At 36.2% G+C, this 22,841-nt stretch overlaps 1 long non-coding RNA gene across 1 annotated transcript in view; it reads right to left on the bottom strand.

The window, feature by feature from the left end:
- Window positions 1-1,409: 1,409 nt before the first annotated feature.
- Window positions 1,410-22,841, bottom strand: part of LOC140639462 (uncharacterized) — a 60,113-nt gene continuing 38,681 nt past the window's right edge. Inside the window, exon 3 of the long non-coding RNA XR_012036174.1 lies at window positions 1,410-1,695. This is a non-coding gene — a long non-coding RNA (uncharacterized lncRNA). The remainder of the gene's footprint in view (window positions 1,696-22,841) is intronic.

Raw genomic sequence — 22,841 nt, 5'->3', positions numbered from 1 at the left:
CCATTATGTTTTCTGAGGCTCCAAATATGAAAATGAAAACACTCACGTTAGGTCACCTAAAAGTCACTGGAAAGAAATCCCCCAAATAAGGAGCATCTTGCAAAACAGAAAGAGGAGAAGCCCCAGACTACAAAGTTTAATAAAATTAAACTTAGCAAAAGTATGATTTTAATGTTATCTTCAAATAAAATCCATCAAATATTGAATCAAGAATTGGGGAGTGTCAAAGGGTCTAGTTGGAGGTATTCAACAAGTATTTGTTCAATAAATGAATAAATTACATTAATTTTCAAAATATTCCATAAATAATAGTACTAAGGTGAGGGCCAAATGCAGATAAATAAACTTCTGTACCCTTCCTGTGAAACTTCACCAGCCGTCTTATTCCTTTACATTCACAGTCTTTCTCTCCTCTTCCCATCCCCAAATATTTAGTAGTGTGTGATTTTGCAGACCCTCTGCAAATCCAAAAACTGCAACGGTTATTATCCACTGGCTTTGAAACAGGTTGCAACCTGTAGAGGGTAGATTCCCCAACACTGTTTTTTAAATTGTTCTAATTTAACCTTTGCTAATCTCTCCATCCTTCACCCTCAGACCATGACAATCATTCTGCACATATGGGACTCAACATGTTTGTTAATTTCAATTGCCATTCAGCCCCTCAACTGAGTGCATTTGTGCAGTGAACAAACCACACAACAGTGTGCAATGGTGTTGCTCATTCTCCTCTTACTCCTGCTCTATTTTTCTTTATAATACTGTTACTATGTAACATACTAAATTCTAGCTTATTCATTTCTTATCTGTTTCTCCCACCCAAATAGCAGCTTCAAGAGGGAATGGACTGTGACTCTTTTGTTCCTTATTATATCCCTATACTGCAGAATAGTCTCTAGGATGTGGTAAGTGTTTAACAAATATTGGTTGAATAAGTGAATTAATTAAATTATTCTTTTAAATACTCCATAAATAATAATGTTGTGGTGAGGGGGGAATATAGACAGTCTTCTCTATTACCTTTTGAAACTGTCAACCATTTTTTTCCTTTCTGTCTGCCATTCACTCTCTCTCCTCCTCCCCATATAGCAACAATGTGATATTGCAAATCTGAAAACTGCAATGGTTTTTATCCATTGGCTTTGAAACAGGTTGCAACTTGTAGAAAGCAACTTATCTTTATCTGTATTAAAACCAGTTTATAAAAAAAAAAATAAAATAAAATAAAATAAAATAAAACCAGTTTACTCTGCCTTTCAAAAGTGGCTTGCAAATGTCTCTCTTGTGCTGGGGCTGTGGAGCCATAGGCTGAATGGGGTATGGTCTGTGAAGGTTCATTCAGTTCTGTGAACTAACTGGATCACAGTGAAGAGAGCAAGCCCCACCTCCCACAGTCAACCAAACAATGATAAATGTTACATTTTATTTTCCAAAGCATCATCTTTCAAGAAAGCAGTCAAACAAGTAAAAATTGGATATATCAGCATAAATAATACTTTATCTCCACTTGTCACTGATACTTGCTGCTGACAAATTGGTATAAATATTTGAGGTGCTAAAAAAAATGTGGAGTCATTGTGCTGAAACCAGTGAATCCATTTCCGAAGAGTTGAAATGAGTTTGGTCTTAATGTGAGGATAGACACTATCACATAGAGATGAGGCTTTCCACATCTGTCATCATGGTTCCAAACTTCTGTGGGAGAGGGAGAAGAATAGATAATAATGAGATCACAGTCAGAGTCCAAAAGAGACATCACATACTGATGTCTTTCACCTCTCCCTGGAGCAAACTTCTTCCATGTCGCTCAGTTAGACTCCTCTTTATATTAAACATCTCAAAGATAGACTTTATTTTGATTTCATGTAGCTATTAAAGGTATTACATTAAGTATTTGTTAAGAAATAATACCTTATTGCTTTTTAAATAATGTTTTAAAGAATACGTTTTGATATTAGTAAGTTGGTTCATGTTAATAGTAAGCCCTAGGTTGGTAAGAACAAAATTAAAGATAACATACAGAAGCAAATTACAGACAGGTTTCTTCCAGGTTTCTTGTTCTTTTGAATCCAGGATTTTGGATTTAGCTCCCAGGAGAAGACCTCTGATTTGCAGAATTATAGAAGATTCTCTGAGAAGGAGCTCTTCATAAATAAGAAGCTTTGTGGTCAGAAAGATCTAGGTTCTGGTCCTACCTCTTGGATAATGTGACTATTTTGTGCTTCAGTTTTCTAATCTGACAAATGGAGGGAAATGATACTCTTTTAGTAGTTTGTTTTAAGAAATAAGTAGGGTAGTCTATGACCATACCACCCTGGATGTACTGATCTCGTCTGATCTCAGAAGCTAAGTAGGGTTGGGCCTGGTTAGTATGTGGATGGGAGAAATAAATGGGGTAAAAATTTAAAAACACAATATATAGCACATAGTAAGCATTCAACAAACATTAGCTATTACAAATATTGTTGTTTTTATACCTCCAAAACCTATGCCAGACTGCCCCAGGCTCTCTATGGTTATTTTGCTGCTGCTTTAAGATCTGAGTCATATGAAATTTGACTCTAATTCAGCTGTATTTCCTAAATTAACCATCTTATGTAATTAGCATCTCCTGATTTGTGTGTCTGAGTGTTTTTTTTTCCCATAATTATCTTTTCTTTTCCCTCTTAAACAACATTGCCACCCACGTAGTTTTTCAAATTATAGCTTTCATAGCCTTAGCTTATAAAACTGCTCAAATGGCCATCACTTTTTTTTTTTCCTTTTTCTATCACAGTACATTAAAAAAAGAAGAAAAAAAACCTTGAGGAGCAGCACTCTGTTCCTCAAATCTATATAAAGGTCCATCCTGGACAAAAGGGGTAAAGAACCAGTTTGACGTGGGTTTTGCCCCAACAGTGAAATGATCCCACTTCCCTCTCTCACTCCCAGCTACTTCCTCAATTTTTCTCAATCAGAGCTTTGTGACTAATGGTATGTACTAATTTTAAAATTCATGCTGACCTTTGAATTAAACAAAGGTGAAACAGATATGCCTCCAAGCTACTCATTCTCCAACCATGAACACTGAGGCCCACTAGGTACTCTGTGAGATTTAGAGACCAATTTGGATTATAGAATATGAGATGCCAAAAACTCAGAAATGAATTTAGCTCATTCTTCCATAACCCTATGGGGTTCCTGCCAGGTTTGTACTGGCAGGTGGGGCATAAAAGAAAGGGGAAAATTGCAAGGCAAAGGGAAACTTTCTTCATAACAGAAATTTACATTCATAATTAGTCCCAAAGAGCAGACATGGCAAGCACAAAACAGTACTATGTGGTTTCACTTTGTTTTTTGCATCATCCTTTCCTTTCTCTGCTTCAATCCAACTTAATTTTAAGAAAATAAAATCTTAGCACTGAAATTTAGAAAGAAAATGTATTTTGCTTCAAAAGAAAATCAGTGAGATCACTCATTCTTTCATCAGTTGTATAGATATCCCACTGAGTAACAAGTTTAATGGATGACACAAGAATGTTTCAGCAGATAGATTATCCTACAACAGTACCATGTCTAGTGCACATTAACATAACTTTTTCAAGCTGTGAAATTAATGAAGAGCCTCAAAGTTCCCTGACTCCATGTATTTTTTAAGATGACCCTTAAAAGAAGACTCCACACACAGCTCTTCTCTCTTGTGTGGTAGTTAGGCCTTATCATTTAGCAGCTGCTATTTTCCCTATGGGGGATTAAGAAAAGCTGCTGTCTCAATCTCTTGGACTGAGAGTGACCATCCACTTTAATGAAACCAACCAGCATGAATGTCAAAGTCCCCTTTTATCCTTCTATATACTACAAATGAATTACTAAACCCATGAACCCGCTTGAAGTTGGGAAATTTTAAGTCTTTAAGTTATAAGAGCTAGAAATATTTTTCATAAAACTTTTACTGAAATTTTAGCATACAATCTGGGACTGAATAATCATGTCAGAGAAATTATCTCATGTAATGATTTCAGAATCCTCTGAGAAAGGTCCTGAGACTGCCCCATTTGCTCAAGTGAGACATATGAGTCTTGGGAGTTATATTTCAATGTTAAGTATTTTTCAAAATAAATGAGGAAAACTGTAATCAGATCTGATTCCAAAGCCCATTTGTTTCCCTTCATTACTGAGCAAAATTCATAAAAATAAAAATAATTGAACGTGTAGAGATTGACTCATTATCAGTTAAAAGAGTATAGCAATAAAAAGTATCCACAAATATTTCTAAGGTGAAAACAGCAAGAGGACAATTAATGTGAAGAAAAGGAATGATGGAGATGTGATGGAATGAAATCAGACAATGATGAAGTCTCTGTATCAACTGCCCCATCCCTTCCTGTGTGAAAAATAACCATGCTGAGAACAGAATAAAGGACTCTTTGTTTCCATATGCAGAAGACAAAGCATCTGAAGCTGAGTGTTGTAGCTGCCACTGTCTTCCTGTTTCCCTGCTTGAGGGTCCAATTAAAATAGAAAAAGTCTGGAGTTTGTGTTTTTCCGTTACCAATAGCTATATATTATTCACTTTGATTTCTCTAGGTATAAAGACAGTTGGGCTTATGGGAGGAAAGAAGCAAAGAGACCAGTGACTGCCATCTGCTCAGATCATAAGGGCAGCCTGTCAACAGAGTGCTTAATAAAGCCATTTCTTTCAAGAATACTTATCAACTATAGGGGCTACAGGCCACTGAACCCTGTGCAGAGTCAGCGATGGAGTTCCTTTACACCCCTCCCTCTAGGCAAATATCAGTGTCACAGTTTCCAGTGTTATCCACAAGACGCTAAACACCTGTTATTAAAAGGAAATAATTCCATCAAATAGCTGGAGACTTTGAAGTGTCTAAGCACTAAGTGAATATACAAATAAGTCAATATTTGTGTCATTCAATTGATTGTAAAATACTAATCAAATGTAAGGTGGTGGGCAGCCCGGGTGGCTCAGTGGTTTAGTGCCCCCTTCAGCCCAGGGTGTGATCCTGGAGTCCCAGGACCGAGTCCCACATTGGGCTCCCTGCATGGAGCCTGCTTCTCCACCTGCCTGTGTCTCTGCCTCTCTCTCTCTCTCTCTCTCTCTCAAATAAATAAATAAAATCTTTTAAAAAAAATGTAAGGTAGTATTAGGTAGGATACAGGTTGCTCTTATGTATTACATTGTGACATGTTCTCAACAACTGGATGACAGTTGTGTTGATACTTTGTATTGCATTGATAGTTTTCGAATAACAATACGGTCTCTCAAAAATTTTCTCAAAAGTCCTAAGAGTAGGAAGTATTATAGACTACATACAAATGTGGCTCTTTTTATTCCCATTTCAGCAATTTCTTCACTGTATCATAGATCTCTCATTTTGGTTATTTTTTATTGTTACATGGATATCTTCAAGAACAATTTTCCTTGAAGGAGGGAGACAGAATATGCCACCTCAAAATCTGCTACTTTGAGCTGACCACAATTTAGAAGAAGCAGATACCAGAAAAACTCTTGTCCTCTACCTATTTGCCTAAAACAGGACATAAGTCTGTAAAGGTGCCCCCCTCTCCTCTCTACTAGGAAGGACAGAAGTTAATCACCGGAGACAAGTCTAGATCCTCATCAGCCCAAAGAGGGTACTGGAAGGGTCTGCATAACAACCTTTATTAATTAGCCCTTAACTTCCATTAGTTACCCTCCATATAATTCCCTTCCCACAGTTTGCTGCCTTTGGAAGCCTAAAATCCTTTTCTTTTGTCTTGCCAATTCTCTATAAATTTATTGTTCTTGTTAAGATGCTGTATAAGCCCAAGTTCTAACCATTTCTTTGAGTTATTCATCATGGAGTTTTCTCCCATGTGATGGATGCTGCACATGTTAATAAACTGTGTGTTTTTCTCTTATTAATCTCCCCTCTTTCTGTCAGTCTACTTTGCACGGCTCCAGCTAGTGAACACAAAATAGGTGGAGGGAAAAGAAAATGTTTCCTTTCCTACATTGGCACAGTTTATATCGGGAATATTGAAATAATCTCCCTGACATATTTTCTGGTGTTAGTTTATTAATTAAATGAGAACAACGACAACCTAAGATCTTCAGTTTTACCAGCCTACTATTTTGGAATTGGTTTGTGCAGGCTTATAAATGCCAACACATCATACCCATAGTCACTTTTTTTTCACATAATTTTTATATCTCTGACCCAAGAATTTCTTCATACCTGCCTGGAACAAATAGTTCAATTCCCCCATTCTCTCAAAATCTGAAGAATTAAAAAAAAAAAAAAAAAAAAAAACAAAAACCCTAATGCAAAACAATATCTTGGAGTGGAAGAACATATTCAACATCCTTGAAAACTACCACCTGACTTTCTTTAACCATAGCTCAGTGTCTTTGAATCTGCTGTTTTATGGGCCTATGATAATCTCATTGTATTAGAAACTGTCTAGAGTCTGTATACTTTATTAAAGCCAAGCCCCCTGTCTACCTTTTCTGTCCAGGTGAGAACTGACACTCTTGAAACTAGAATAACCCAAATGTCTGAGCCAGAACTCTCTTTCTTTGCAAATTACTCACATGTGTCCCAAACTGTTGGTGAGCTGGTGTTGAATGGCTCTTGGATTTCTTTGTGTAGTTAGTCCCTACACTCCAAGCCATTGACTTATGGGTAATGTGGTGTGAAGCTTGCTTTTCCAATTGGAACTCTCTTTTCAATTCCAACCTTAGTCAGTGGTGATTGAATGTCATCACCTATAGATTGATTTTTGATCCTAAAATGTCACAGAGCATTCATCTCAGAATGGTTCCCAGGAGGTGACCATCAGCATCCCAGAAACCACTACCAGCAGCATGGTTCATCAATCAATATCTGCAATATTTTCTTTAAAACTCTGAAATGAATCCAAGTTTTCCCAAACCTCAAGCCAAGTACAGATGCATGGAAAATGTTAGCAATTTTTTTTTTCTTATAATTGGCTCTGTTTCATGCATACTTTGCAAAGATTTAGGTTTTTAGGTAAATAATGTATATGGTGGTTTCATTTGGTGGCAACCAAAAAATCAGGTGAAAACATGGTAACTCTGTCCATCTTTTCTTTTCTATTCATGGATTTATTCAAATCCAGATGATTCTGAGGTATGATTTTGTACGGACAACAACAAAATGTTCAAATAACCAGAAACAGTCAGCGTTCCTGAAACTCAGTCAACTACTATTAAAAAAGTCAAAACTGCAAAACTGTGACATTCTTAATAAAAAGGAATTAAGATGATTTTTGTTCAGTTAAGCAGAAAAAGTAGTTATAAAATAAAATCATAAAAATGTATACAAATACAGATAGACATTTTATTTTACCTTAAATACACAAATAAGCATGTGCTCAGCAATCTTTCTTTCTTTGTTTTTTTTGTTTTTGTTTTTGTTTTTGTTTTTGTTTTTGTTTTTTTCCGGCAATCTTTCATTAAGGGTCAAAACCTTTTCTATGAGGCTAACTCCAATAATTTAAATTTAACTCATCTTTCTTTCATAAAACCATATGTAGCATCATCTAAAATGCCCAGTTTTAATTTCTTTAAAGAGAAAAGGAGAATTTAAGGAAGAAAGAACAATCTGAATTAAGATCTTTCTAATTATTTTGCTCCAGTCCTTTTTTTTTAACATTTATTTTTAGACTCTATTCTTAAGTAATCTCTACACCCAGTGTGGGGCTCACACAATCCTGAAATCAAGAGTTGTATGCTCCCTTGACCGAGCCAGCCAGGCACCCCTCTCCAGTCATTTTAAAAGCTCTTACCAACACTTCATTTGACTTAAAATGTTTTAACAATGCATTTTCATTAAGTCTTTAAGAATTATTCAACTTAGTTTTATAGAAACAAGTTTTTTCTCTAACATGATTTGTTGACTACTATAACATAAAGTAATTTATGTAATTCAAATAATGGGTGAAATTGAAATTAAAATATAGAAACAAAGACAATTGACTCTTAGTGTATAACACAAAGGTGGCAGAAACTGATACGTCTAACTTGCAGAAACATTCAGTATACTGGGGCATCAATTACATGTTCATATCTGTTAGCTGTTGCTATAATAATATTTAATAACAAATAAACACACAACCTAATGTCATACAACATCAAACATTTACATTTCTCGGTCACAAGTTTCTGGGTCCTTTGGGGTTCAGCTGAAATGGGCTCCAGGTCAGGATAAGGCATGTTCTGTGTATTTCACTCTGTATCCCAAATTAAAAGGGAGTAGCTACCTGGAACATTTATTTCATGTAAAACACTTTAGAGAGATGGAAAAAAAAAAATGAGTAAAGAATTATCTTTGCCCTTGAGGAGATGATGAATTATCTATGTTGAGATATAAAGAATAGTTCAGATTAGACAGTGAAAAGGAAAAAAAAATGGTTCTTTGACTTTTAATGCCTTTATAAAACAATGGATTTACCTTCCTAAGTATGGTTCTGTAAGAACTAACAATAAAATTAGCTAATATACACTGATTATTGTTAGCAGCAAGTAATTACCCATTGCATTTTACGTGCATCCCCTCAGACCATCAGACCTGATAGGTTAAGTATAAGAAAACAAGGAAATATAATTCATTCCTTAAAACTAGGACACTGTGGTGCTCTTCAATAGAAGACACTTGGATAACACCCAGTCAATAAACAGGCAACCAACTGATGAAAGAAAGAAAAGTTTGACAATAATAGAACAGGGCAGTTACTTAAATTTCTTTTACTGTAAGCAGAAAAATGTTAAATGTACTTAAGGGAGTTGTATAGCATAGAGGAAAGAACACTGCACCATCTAAGATTCTTCCCTTTCCATCTCTTTAAAGTAGATTAGAATTTAGACACTCAGTGGGGTGACTGCATGGCTCAGTTAAGCATCCAACTCTTGGTTTCAGCTCAGGTCATAATCTCAGGGTTGTGAGACTGAGCCCCATGTCGAGCCCCATGTAGAGCACATGGTGGAGCCCCATGTTCTATACTCAACAGGGAGTTTGATTGAAGATTCTAGTCTCTCTTTCTCTCTCCCCACTTGTACACATACCTGAACACACTCTCTCTCTAAAATGAATAAATCTTTAAAAATAAATAAAATAACTTAGATACTCAGGAAAGTGACTGAATATAGATTCCAATGTTTGCTCTGCTACTAATTAGCAGTGTGGTCTTTGGCAAAGCACCTAGTGTTTCTAGAGATTGTCTTCCCTAGAAACCTTCTCTGATTACTCTTCTCCCAAATCTGGGATAGATGGGACATCCTTATTCCTTTATATCTTAATATTATCTCCATTACTTTGTCTATTAAATTGTTTTATAATTACTATGGATTATATTTGCCTCTTGTACTACCCTGCTCCTTGAGATCAGAGTCAGTGTCTTAAGAACTTTTTTAAAGATTTATTTACTTATTTTAGGGATGGAGACAGTGCAGAGAGAAAGAGAGAGTATTCTGAAGCAGATCCCCACTGAGCACAGAGTCCATCACAAGACTTAATCCTAGGACCCAAGGATCATGACCCTGAGATCATGACCCAAGCTAAAACCAAGAGTCAGCCACCCAACCAACTAAACCACCAAGGTGCCACATCTTACACTTTTCTGTAGAATTAATCTAAGAAAAAAAAATAAGACTTCTTGGTGATTTGTCTAAAGCACTCACACTCTACCATAGGCCCCTCAGAAACTGTGTGAAAATCTGTTAAGTTCACTATGGCTGAGGAAATCCCAACATTTGCCTGAAAACATGTGGTTAAGAACTCTCTGCCCCATGCAGTATAATAATTTCTATTATAGGAACCAAATCCAAATTCAATAGATTAAGTTGATATTTTATTCTTCAATATCGCATTTAAATTCTGGCCTGCTTATATGACTTTGAAAATAAAATTTAGGCCTTTAATCTGCCATCTTTTGCTTGTTGGCAATTAAGAAAAAATGCACAAAGATGAAAATCTTGGTGTTTCCTGAACTCATGACAACTCTCTCCTTAAAAAAAAAAAAAAAAAAAAAAAAAAAAGCCTTTTTAATAAGTCACTGGTATGACCTAAAGAAAATAATTCAATGTTAACTTTAGAAGAAAGTTGAGGTTTGAGTCAATCTAAGATTTTTTTTATTTTATTTTATAATTTGAGAAAATTGAGATCCTGAGACATAAATTAACTTGTACAAAGTCTCCTAAATGATACGCCAGGACTTTAAAAGTCTAATATGTATTTTTTTAAGAAGAATAAGATTAAAAAGAAAAATGACACAGTATCTTACTTCCTTCAGTGCCACACATATTACTCGTTTTTATCTGTCACCCTGACAACTCTTCATGAATATTCTTCAATCCAGAATCCTCTACTTCTATTTATGAAGAGCTGTGCAATGATGGGCAAGCCATTAGGCCTCTCTGGTTTCAATTCAAATAAGGAACTTTGTTTATATGATACTCCAGATCCTTTCTACATATCTCATGCATAATAGAGAGATTAGATTGGGATTTGGGAATACGTGTTATAAAATAGGATTTGAGGTATATATATTGCTGGAGAGGTTTGTTTTTTCCTATAATAGGAGGTTTACATTATAACACCAGAGTCTTGGAAACAGAATACTTGCACTCAACCTTGATTGAGTTCTGCACTGATGTATCACAAAGGGGCTACCAAAAGCTGAAAGCTCATATAAATAAAGTGAGATAATTTAAATTAAGGCAGGAAACTGAGTGTCAGATAAAGAGAGGAATATTACATATAGAAAAATATATATTCATATCTTTTGTTATTGCTAATTCATTTTCAAAATTCTCATATTGATCTTGGTTCTTTTTTGTTATAATATCCATTGAGGGAAATTTATAATAACATGGGCAAAATTACATACCTGGTGAAAGTTTAATTTGCTGGCTTTGTTCTGGTAATATAGTAAACATCTTATAAATGACCACTTTTGATCTAGCTTTGGGAGTTTACTGGGATGAAAAAGATTCATGTACAAAAATATCCCATATGGCTTGTGAAAAACTGCAAATGTTCTACATGACCAAAAGGAGTACCAATAATTTAATATTTAGCAATTACCAGATTTTCTAAAACCTTGAGCAGCATTATCTGTTATTTTATCTACATTAGCATCTTAACCATCTGGACCATAAAAATAGTCAAAGTAGACAGGTCCTTTGTCACCATCTTCTCCAAAGTTCTCACTTGAGAAATAGGAAAGTGAAGGCCAAGATATTAAGGGAGTCCCCCCACATGAGCAGCCATTTATAGTCACCAGTAGTTTCTCCTTACATAGCACAGGAGGGATGGTTCTCCAACTTCTCATCTAGCCAAATAGTAATCAGCTTTTACTCTTTTTTTTATCATAGTTTTATTACTCTGCAAAATACCTAGTTTCTACTGGCAAAATTTCTATTAGGTCAATTCTCAGAAGGAGAATTATTGCCACCCACATGTTCAAAAATTAATCTATTTTCTACTTTGGTTGCTGATGAGTACAAAGACATGATCACATCACACTGGTCCACCAGACTATATTCCAAAGGCCTTTGTAATGCCTAGTAAATCTGAGCTCAACTCGAAATTTATAAAAAACAAAATCCCTGGCTTTTCTCATAAAACAAAGTAGAAAGCTTTTCTTAGCTCTGTCTTCTATCTTGCTCCCAATTTAAGACTAAGCGTGCCTCTGAGTAGATGACATAAAATGGCCACCTCATGAAGACCTATTCCTACTCCAACTCCTGAGCAATCATATTTTCTAAGACAATGTACCCTAGAGGGTTAAAGTAAATATTTTGTATGGCACCCAAAGTCATTTGCAAAGCCTAGTAATCATTTCAGGTAATGAGAAAATAATAGAGGAAGCTCTGGAACGCAGCCACTAAAAGCCATCTTCTGAGGTTAACGTGCAAATGGGTTGGCTCGGTTCTGTTGCTTTTAAGGCACAGTGATTTAGGTGATTGTTTAAGTCCTTTTAACTACATCAGTATTTAAACAGCATTTGTATGTCTGAAGACCAGAAGACCTATAACAAATTTCACAGAAACCAACTCAATTTATTAAGAAGGAACAGCTTTAATAACCATAAGGATTCACAACACATGTGAGTCTGAGAACACACCCCAAAGATCACTGGAAGCCTGGAGCAATCTGCAATTGGCTATCCTCACCATAGAAAGCATAACAAACAAACAAACAAACCTGTCTTTTCCTGAAGTGAAGTCTACTTCCTTAAAAAGCTCAGTGACCTAGCCACTTAAAGTTTGTCTTTGTCTGCTCCTCTTTCCTCTGCTTTGAAAGCAGGTTAAGCCTTCTGGGTTATGCAGAGTCTGTAGCATAACCTGAAATACAACTTAATATGAGCCCATCACCAAAAAATCTTCATGACTACCCTGCTTGGTCCCCTGCAAAGCACCACTGTCCATATGGAGAGGTGTTTCATAACCCTTCCATGTTTATTGCTCCTTCTCAGCATTAAAGTATGTAAGCATCCAAAAGGGATGATTTCTTGGCTGCAATAGCTCATTTGAAATGCACTCCATAATTAACAACTTTGAAAGCAAAGAGGTAAATTTTGTCACATGTATTATTAAAGCAGAGTGAGATCCCCCAGGACCAAATTAGGCGCCTGATTAAAAATGTCCATGTTAAGAGAAACAAGTAGATAGGGAGCTGTGCTCTCAGCCATCCCAAATTAAGTCACTGATTGAAGCGCCTGTTCAAGCCATGTGGAAAGATGTAGAACTTGGGACTGCCCTGGTGCATCAGAACTCAAATGTCTCAACTTGAATGCAGGTCAGCCAGAGTCCATCTCAGTGGGGTCATCTGCAAGTGAGGACTTGAGGGACAGGGATGAGTTACCTGATGGGCAAGTAACCAAGTAACCACGATGCAGTAAGAAAAGTAATACTGGGAACTGATTCATTCTACAATATATTTTCAAGGCCTGAGCTCTATGCTAGGTTTTAGGCTTCTGGTGTTTTCTTTGCCCCTCTTGATTTAGGCCAAGATTTCTACCACCTCCACAGCCCTGGTTCCACTTGTATAAATTGTGGGGGTGGGAATAAATGACTCATAAGGGAACTCTTACATGATTTTAGGAAAAGAAGTTAAAAAAAATCTATCTGAACTTTTATTTTATTATGGGATGCAGTATATTTTCATTTAACCACATTCAAATTGATTTTATAAAGATTTTTTAAACTCTAACTGCTGCCAAGCTTCTAGAATGATTTGCAATAATCTCTGAGAAGTGCTACACAGCCATCAAAAGAAGGCCAAACTGCAGCACCACAAATACTGTCACGTTAGGAGCGAAGAATTCCTAAAACTCTGATGCCTAAGAGAGATGAGAACAACAAAACACCCTCTTAACTTATTGGTGATTGTGGCAGGCAAGAAAGAATTTAATGAGCTTGGCAAAGTAGCTCAGTGGCGCTCTGCCTGGACTCAGCTCTGTGCATCCCACATCCGGAGATGGCTCTTTGTTTAAACAAGCCTAACTCCCTGGAGTTACTTTTTCCCTTTTCCTAAGGCAGTGTGTTTGGTTGACAAGAAATGTCTTCCCCAAATGAATGCAGCTACCAAGGATACACAAAACCAAAAATTCAATTAAAAAATTTTTTAAAACTGAAAAAGAAAAGAAAACCTGCTAATGTAGTAATCCCAGAGACTCTGTCTTAATGAGCATGCTGACTATTGCCAAGTTGAAACTGTTGTGGGAATCATAACTCGAAATTTCCTGCTCTATGTAAATTCTCTGGGGCCAAATTGCCACAAAGATTTGTCTTATATTGAAATTCCATGTTTCCAGAATGTAAAGAACAATCTACCTTCATATCCAAAGTAAATCAAATTTAAGGGAGGAGTTACAAGGTGACCTTGGATATGTCATTTCATCCTTCCGAATCTCATCAAATGAAACGAAGGTTTTTGGATCTCTTAGTCCCTTGCCAACACTAACATTGTATGATTCTGTTTTACAGGTGCTACCCAGTAATTGAAAGTTATATAAATCACACAGAAGTAAGAAGGAATGACTCAGGAAAAGCAGTTAGAAGCATCTCCTTCAAAACGTTAGCCAACGGGTTAATTTCTTTGGCGTATTGCCTCCTTAACTTTCAACATCTAATATCACTTTCTCCACAGGATTTTAAAAAATAAAATCATTTTTAAATGACCCAAACTCTAAAGGATGACTTGAAGCTAAGAAGATAAAACTACTATGGATAAAAGGTAAGAATGACCATTCATTGAAGAACCTGGTCTCTGTGTTTTTTTATATCATATTCTGAAAACATTTTTCCTAATGTTCTTATTTCAAGGTATATGATACATTTCAGGCTTTATCCTCACATGACAACCTGTGTTTTGCAGAATCCTTAGTGGGATGAAGCCCTATGACATAATATAAGGTTTAAATGACACAGAATGTGCAAGTGAAAGCCATCCTCAATGACAAGGAAGAGAGTCTAGTCCTTTCTTCCTTCTAGATATTGGTTGCATTTTAATTCATATTTATTTTTCTCTCATTCTTGTAAACCACTCTTGTCCATGTGACAAAGATCTAGCTATGGTATGCAGAAGAAAATGAAAACAAAGCCTAAGAAGAAGGAGGAGGAGGAAGGAAAAAGAAAGGAAAGGAAAGGAAAGGGCATAGAATATAGTTGGTATGAGGTTGTGAGAGTGAAGAGCAGTAAAAAATATCCAGGAACCCAGCTTTGCACTAATTAACTTTGTGCTTGATCTTTAATAAAAGAGTAGATGTCTCTGAACCTCATTGCCTCAACTATAGAATTGATTTGGCTGGATTATTCATGATTATGAGTTGCGTTTACCATTCCTTCCAACTGAAACATGTTATGACATAAGTGACTAGAAAACAGTTATGATTTGAAAGCCCAAATGGTGAAAAACCGTAACGTCCCTAGTTGTGATCTTTTTAAGATCAAAAAAAGTTTTGGTAGGCTTGGCAGGAGGAGGCGAGGGGGGGAGGTGGTAATTGGCTGCTTGCTTCTTCTTAACCTGCTATTAACATTCTTTTTTCTCTCTACCCTGTCAGCTCAAGGGACACGTTTTACTCTTAGCACCTCTCCTAAATTCTGAATTCACAATATGCCAGAAGGTCATCAAAATTGTCTTGCTCCTTTCTCTAAGTACCCAGAAACAATTATTCAAATGTTTGCCACTTACATGGAACTGAAAGCGGCTCCGAAGAGTTGAGGGAGTTAGTATAAAGCTTCTGTCAGAGATGCTAGATGGAGGGGTGATAAGACTCATTGAAATGTAGATCGCGGAGAGAGAAGGTTTACAAAGCACTTAGAGAGTCTAAGATGAAAAGAATTATATTAGTGCCAACGAGTATTATTCCATAAAAATTCCCTTTGTGACTGATGAGAAGGAGTTCAAATCTTCAAATAAAACATTTAATTCACACCTGACAGCAATTTTCAGGGTATGGAACAAGCAATGTTAGTAATTCCATTCTTAGCCCAGGGAAAAACCGTGCAGTGGAATAGAGTGGCAATAAAATAAATGTCTATGGTTCTTAGAAAAGAAAAACTCTGAAGAGAAAGGCCCTCTGGCAAAAAGAGTAAACCCCATGTGCTGGTCTGAATTTCTCTAACTTTCCATTAGTGGGCTAAGGGGATTACAATACCTGTGCTATTTCTAGACTGGTTTCACTCACACACTAGTGCATGCACACAGTTGACCCTTGGCATTTGTGAATTCAGCAGTTGTGTTGTTGATCACTTACAAGCAACTTCTGAAGGTCTTTGACTTGTGGTTGTCATTTTGCTGAAACCCCAGCATAAATAGAGCTGGGTAGCAAGGTTGCTGAAATGAGTCAGTTAATGATTGAACCCAGTAACTACTTCTCAATGTGACTGCACTATTCTCTACTCCTCTGTTGGTTTGCTTTAATTTCCATGAAGTAATATACTAGATGGCTCCCTAAATGGGAAAGAACAAGAAGCAAATGATAGATTTGTGTCCTATATGTTGGACCTAGGATGGACAATTGCACCATTTCTGCTACCAAGTGTAACCAACTGAAGAACAGAAGGCATAAGCAGATGAAGTATCAAGACATATTTGGTTCCCAGTAAACTGGTTTAATGAATGCACTTTGGTCTATTGCCACATTTAGGCTTCCCACCATTTTCCTCCTAGAATGAAATACATCTATCCTGTCATAGCAGAGCACTAGACAGAAATAAGTCTTTGCTCCCAGTAACTTATAGCAGTAAGAGAAGAGAAACATGTGTGTTTCTGCCTCATAGGGAGGTTTTGCTGTTCTTATGAATAGAACTTCCTATTCTCTTTGAAATATTAGGAATTTCTTTTCTAGTTTGTGCTTTCCTCCTTATTCCCTTACTCAGTCCTATCCAAGAAAAAGAAGACAATTTGGATTAATGAGATTGGAAACAATCCATGGGATATACGTAGCAGAACCCTTCTTGTTAGCTTTCAGAGCATTCTTTCCTCTTCAGTTTGTGTGGAAGATTGCTCGTCAAGCAGTGTTTCTTCACCTTATGGCAGAAGGTTCACTCAGGATGTTCCAAAAAGGGAGGAGGGGCCTCCAAATGAAAGTTTATGAAAGCTTCACCCTATGTCACCAATCAAATATGCCCTCCTTCTTGGAGAAGGAGTAAGTAAAAGGTAGAAAGTAGGGCTAGATGTATTACTCATGGAAGCAGGTGGACACTTTGCTATCTGAATTTATGTCTTCCACATTTCCATTTTGTGTCTGGAAGAACTCATTAAGATCTGCCAATAGTAGTAGGAGTAATTACAATAAAAATAACATTCTGATAAGATAGGCTAAGGTACATCACAGTAACAAACAACCCTAAAACCTCAATGATATAAAACATAAAAAAATTACTTCTTAATCACTTTCTATGACTACTGCAGATTAGTACCTCAGTACTAAAAACTGAGGGCAAATAGCAGATAATAAGATAGGTGTGGAAGATGCAAATATTCAAAATAGTTTTAAGTATGTGATTTAGTTCAAGAAATTGTTGGAATATAATTCTTTATGGGTCTCCTGAGTTTCTGTCCATCTTACAAGGAAAATAATGACAGCTTTTGTTCTTGACTTTCTTTTAAAATATACTAATGTAGCAAGCAGCCTTGGAAGAGAATGGTAATTTCTCCCTCTGAAGCAGCAGGAAGATTTGCTTTCTATATAGAATAATAAAGATGTCTCCCTTCAGGAAAAATGGAGGATTTGCTTATAGTTCATTATAAAAGAGTTATATTTCCCAATTTGGAGATATTTGGCTATTGACATAAACCCACTGCAGTACCCAACTAAATTGCACCTCAAATGGTATTTGAGGAGCAAAGAAAATCAATGTCACCATGAGGCACAGCATCTTGCCATGCTACAAGTAACAGTGTGATATTTCTCTGATCCAATGAGCCCTGTATCTTCTGTCAAGATCCATGAAACTGTGGCATGCTAATTTGTTACCTTGAAAACAAAATAAAATCTCAGACTCTTCTCAGTTCTTGACAGATATTAAACAATTAGATGAAGAATTTCAGCAGAAAGCTGGAAACTATTATAAAATGGAAATCGTAGGACTGGAAATACAGTAACTGAAACTGAGAACACAATAAACAGCAAATTAGACACAGTTACAGAAAGGATTAGTAAACTAGAAGATACATAAAAAGAAAATAGCCAGATTGAAGCTTTACAGAAAGAGATGAAAAATACAAAAAGAACTTCAGGTCTGTGTGAATCCATTCATAATTCTATTACCTCCACATCCTAAAACTTTTTGAATTCAATATGTATCATACTCAAGTATGTCTCTATAAATTTACTTCAAGTATGTATATATGTACTGTATGTTTGTACATATACTAAACAACATAGAGCACTTTCGTACTACTAGAAACTTTATCTCAGTGGTATTACAATATGCTCACTTTTTTTACTTGAATTCTATATAAAATTGTTCTTAATAAACCATTTTCATTGACTCCTCTTATTTTATATAACACAGAAAAATTTTAACATTGATTAACGTGTCTTTTCACCAAATTTTATACTGCTTTATAAAGTGATTCTACAGCTTTCCAGGCAGATCCATATTTATTTCCCAACTTCAGTCATAAACAAAAACCTAGGCTAGAAAATAAAAGTTGAAAACTAAAGAATGCATTTAAAGAAAGTAAAACACTCTGAAAGAAATTTAGAGTCAATATCAGTACATGACAAGACCTGGAGAAAGATGTGAAATTAAGGCATTCAGAAAGCTCTTTATAAAATTTATCAGTTACAAAATTTATAAGTTCCCTAAGGAAGATGAAAAAGGGATCAGCATGATTGAAAATTAATGGAGGAATAGATAACACAAAATAGATAACACAAAATGGTCCTCAGTATCTCAGAGCTCTCCTGTCATAAGGTAATAGTGTCCACTGCAGATCATAAAGTGACACTACGAAATATTCAATGACCAGACTGAACCATGATCAAATGGTATTTTCTCTCAATAAGTTGCATGAAGCACTACAGAATGAGCGGGGGAGAATTTCAGTCCATTTCAATGGAAATGCATAATGCATTTATGCATTCGGAAATGCATAAATTTGTTCATTAGAATTTCTCACCAAGATAAATACTGACACAGTTACCAGAGGGAAGGGGGTTGCGAGATGGGTTAAACAGGTGATGGGGATTAAGGAGTGCATTTATTGCAATGACCACTGGGTGTCATACGAAATTGTTGAATCCCTATATTGTACACCTAAAACTAATATAGCACTGGAATTAAAATAAAAACTTAAAGAGCCAAAAAAAAAAAAAAATACACCAAAGATAAATGTTGACATATGTCTTCCAATTCAAGAAAACTGAAGAAATAATGTCTAAAATACATGGAATTTGAAAAATATCACTGCCTGAAATAGGGAAAAAGATAATTCTAACATATGAAAAATTCATTTTATTATAGTCATTGAAATGAGGAAGGACTTGCTCCAGTAAAAATATTTAAAAGAAAGCCTTAATATCATTCCTGGAACAGGTTTTCTGTAATGAAAGTGGTGAAGGTTAAGACAATATTTAATAGGGCACACTTTGTAATAGATATGTAAAAAGAAGAGTTTTGAACTATTTAATTTTATCCAACTTAAGCCTACCCCCAGAAAATACAACTTGACCTTGGATAGGACCGCTCTTGGCAGCGGAGACAAACCCTAATGGAGCTGACACCTTGAGGTTATCTGATGACTGCACTCCTTCAAGCTGGGCATCTGGGCCCTCTTTGAGAAAAAAAAAGAGAGAGAAAGAGAAATTTGGGGAGCTGGGCAAAAACACAAGCCTAACTCTTAAGACAGGAATGCAGAGATCTTTTCCTCTTGGGCCAGTCTTGTAATGGTAAGACTTCCCCAATGTTAATAACCCTCTGTGCTGCATATTTTTCTCTTTGCCCCTCTAAATCCACTCTCTTTCCTCACCTGTGACCCTTCACCTGACCTTTATTGATTATATCAATAAGCTTTCTTGACCTTTGGTTTGCTGTTCAGTTCAGCCAATGAGAATCACCTGCAAAACATCAAAGGGCAATAGGAGAGGAAGGTCAGGGTGTTTATTCCCTTGCTGCAACACTGCCAGGCTTTGGATTAGTGGTATTCCCACACAAGTCACTGCTTCTGCTACACATCCCTCCTCTACAGCTACTCTGCTCTCTCCACATGTCAATAATGGCTCCTTCCACTAGACCCTCCATGATTACAAATGTGAGGGCTAGTTATTGCTGCAGTAGGGGTGGGTATATCATTATCCAATATACATCATCATTGCCTACACCTATGCAAAAAAAAAAAGTCCCTTTACTAAGCTGTTTTCAATTATCCTCTCTCTTCCTATTAAGACCTTGGCTAATTCAGTCTACTTAGAAGTCTCTCTACAAATACTTTTCAAAGGCAATAAAGAAATCCACTATAATATACTGCAGGCAGAGGGTGGAATAGGAGGAAAAGTTATTAGGGCACAATTAATAAGGCTGAATCTGATGAGCAGCAAAAATTTGTTCATTTTGCCAGGAAACCCCTCTCAATTTTGTGCCTCTGCTGTCAATGCCCCCTTTTTATTCTTTGAAGCATATGAACATACTAGTTGATCTGCCCAGAAACTACTTGGCCAGAAAGCTTTCCAAAAAGGCCAAGTTTCTTTGTTCATGAACCCAAAGAATTAGTAAACACAGTTTATGGCCAATAAAAATCCCACACACAGCTTGGGCAAATAATAAGGTGAAAGCAGTTTCTTATTAAAGCTATGATTAGGTTTATCACATCTAATCATAACAGTCTCACCAGGGAGAAAAGTAAGCAAGTCTTCATTATGCACCACTACCTGCCAAAGCCAAAATTCTCTTAGGAAACAAAAACAAAGCCGAAGTGAACAATAGCATGCTTTTGGAATATATACCTTTACCCAAAGAATTTGGTCCAGAATGGAATGCAACTGATAAGTAATCACTTGACCAGTTAGTTGAACCAGTTTTACCATGAAGCTAATGAAGTTTAAGCTTTAGCTTTACTTTACTTGCCCAAACCCCTTCCAAGGCTCTGGGAGGAACTCCAACAATATGTTCACATGGTCAGTATGTGTTTGAAGATTTGCCAAAATAAGAATTTTAATCACAATTGGTTAAGACTTATCTGTTTCCACTCTGCTTTTCTCATCATTGGACTTCCAACTGTGTTGGATAATGTTCGAGTGGCTATAGGCATTTTTACAACCTGGCTAAATAGCAGTTCAGTTAGGGGTACATTTAGTTTGGATTGATGTGATATATGTATGTGGTTCTCAGTCACTTCTGCATATAGTTAAGTTACTGCAAGCTTTCCTTTTGTAGGCATGGCCTACAGGAACGTTCCCTCTGCCCACTGTGCCAACGCATCCTACACTAGACACAAAGGTGCCGGCCAAAGTGTTACCATGATGTGAATATGGTGCCCGGGCCTAAGTATTACCATGATGTGAACCAGTAGCATGAGGGAATTAGAGGAGAAACAAACTTGAAAGTTCTGGATCCAGAAGCTGGTATGTGCAATAATGTGAATAATTTTACATATTAGACAGGTGACATTATCCATAGATTCAGTACTCAAAAATGCATAATTAAAACAGAAGTTCTCTCCTATCAGGAATATACTCAATAATACACAAGATGCAGTTTCCAACAGCATACATGTCTTTTCTTTTTTGATGAGAATCGAACAAAGAAACGATCAAACAGAAATCCTGTGGTAAAAGAGGGCAAATCTATAGTCATCCTACAAACAGAGAAGTACATCTATATTTTTATTATTATCAAAAATATAAAAAAGTGTCAATCAACATCTCTAGAGGAAAGACTGAATTATCTTTCCATTCTCTCCATAGAAAATGATATCACAAAATATTGTTATGTGAAGAAGCTGTCAAAATAACATATAGGGAAAAAACGTATAAAAGACAAGTGGCAGGCTGTTAAATAATGTAAAAATCATTATTTTTCTGTATTTTTTATGTCTGTGATATTTGCCACCTTTTTAAAAACTGTGTACTTGGTTGTGATTTCTTTTTCCAGATAAATATTCACTTTTATCTCTAATTTTATATTTGTGAATTTTTATTCTTTTTCCCTAAAGAAGCCCCTGCCCAAATTGTAGAGGCTTCAAGGCCTATGAAAGCTGGATTTCTCTGCCAGTTGGCCTCAAACACAGTGATGTACCTTCCAGGCTCGAGTGCTAACTCCATAAACACAGAGCAAGTGCTACATAGAATGGGACATAAGGGAATTGTCTCGATATTGGAAAGAATACTTATTGTGGGTAATATGATGACTTCATCTACTCAGAAATGTAACTTAATCAATTGCTTTGAGAAGGTCATCAGGTGTATTCTGTTATCCAGAAAGGAGCTATGAAGTTGGACTTCAGAAAAACTGTCCCTTTGTTCTCTTAGTCTATAGTATCTTCTAGCCACAAAGAAGTCAGATGACTTCTCTGGGCCTTTTCAGCTTCTTCATGCTGAAAATAGGTTGCCTCTGGGCTACTTTTTCTTTACTATCTATACAAAATGGCTCAAGGTCACCTCACCTTCGCCTCACCCATTAAGACTTCCCAGAAAGCCCTTGACCTCATGGTCAAGCTCTTCCTTCAGTCTAGAGCTTTTTTCTCATTTTTCTCTTCAAGTTTCTTACCTCCTTTCTTAAATAAATTGACAATTGCAATATTCTTTTTTACTTTATTGTTTAAACCAACTTTAATCATTTTTGTCTGAATGAACCCCAAATAGAAAAAGTCCTGGCATGAGGTTTGGCTATATTTCATAAAGAAATAGGTCTATTCAGGCATTTAAAAAAAAAAAAAAAAAGGTGGGGCATCTGGGTGACTAAATTGGTTGAGGGTTTGACTCTGGATTTCGGCCAGGGTCATGATCTCAGGGTTGTGGGATTGAGCCTGAATCAAGCTCTGTGCTCAGCAGGGAGTCTGCTTTTCTCTCTCTCTCTCTCTCTCCCCTGCCCCCTCTGCCTCTCACTCTGCTTGTGCTCACTTTCTCTCAAATGAATAATTTTTTTCCAAAAAAAAAAAAAATGGAGGTTAATTCTCTGCTATCTTACCCGGCCAACCAACTTAAAATACATGCAGCTTTTTAAAGTAGAAAAATTCTTCCAATGTTCAAATATTAGAAAACTTTTGAAAACTAAATGGAAAACTTTTAAATAATTGAAATTTAAACTTTAAAATTGTATTTAAGTTTCAGTTAGTTAACATACAGTGTGATATTAGTTTCAGGTGTACAATATAGTGATCCAA

The sequence above is a fragment of the Canis lupus genome, chromosome 9 (genome assembly GCF_048164855.1).
Source record: "Canis lupus baileyi chromosome 9, mCanLup2.hap1, whole genome shotgun sequence".
Taxonomy (NCBI): domain Eukaryota; kingdom Metazoa; phylum Chordata; class Mammalia; order Carnivora; family Canidae; genus Canis; species Canis lupus.
Note: the sequence above shows the minus strand (reverse complement) of the source record. Positions and strands in the feature narration are given on the sequence as shown.